Raw genomic sequence first — 421 nt, forward strand, 5'->3', positions numbered from 1 at the left:
CCCAATCTTGTAACGAAAGAACATCAATATTAATAAAAGAGACTACATCTTGCAGTGGTTTATTGCTTCTTCGCCCACAGCCAAGATTTGCAATAAAACGCTCAAGTGCCAGGTAATGGGTAACTCCTTAGGGATATATTAACACTTAAGAATTTAGCTCTGGATTTTGAGATTAGAAACGCTCCCTCATTTGGTGTTATTTGATACTGCCCATTAATTCCCGGGTAAAATATGGCAATTCCATCCATTAAAATAAATATAGAGGTTAGTGATGAATGTGACTCATCAAATTTAATATCAAAATAGATGTTTGGTAAATGTGAGATTTGAAAATAATTTTATTCGCGTAACTTTTCTCTGGGTTTGAATTTCAAGAGATTTGTATGATAATGAGAGATGAAAATTAATAAATGGACGAACT

The sequence above is a fragment of the Penaeus monodon genome, chromosome 24, assembly GCF_015228065.2.
Source record: "Penaeus monodon isolate SGIC_2016 chromosome 24, NSTDA_Pmon_1, whole genome shotgun sequence".
Lineage (NCBI taxonomy): Eukaryota > Metazoa > Arthropoda > Malacostraca > Decapoda > Penaeidae > Penaeus > Penaeus monodon.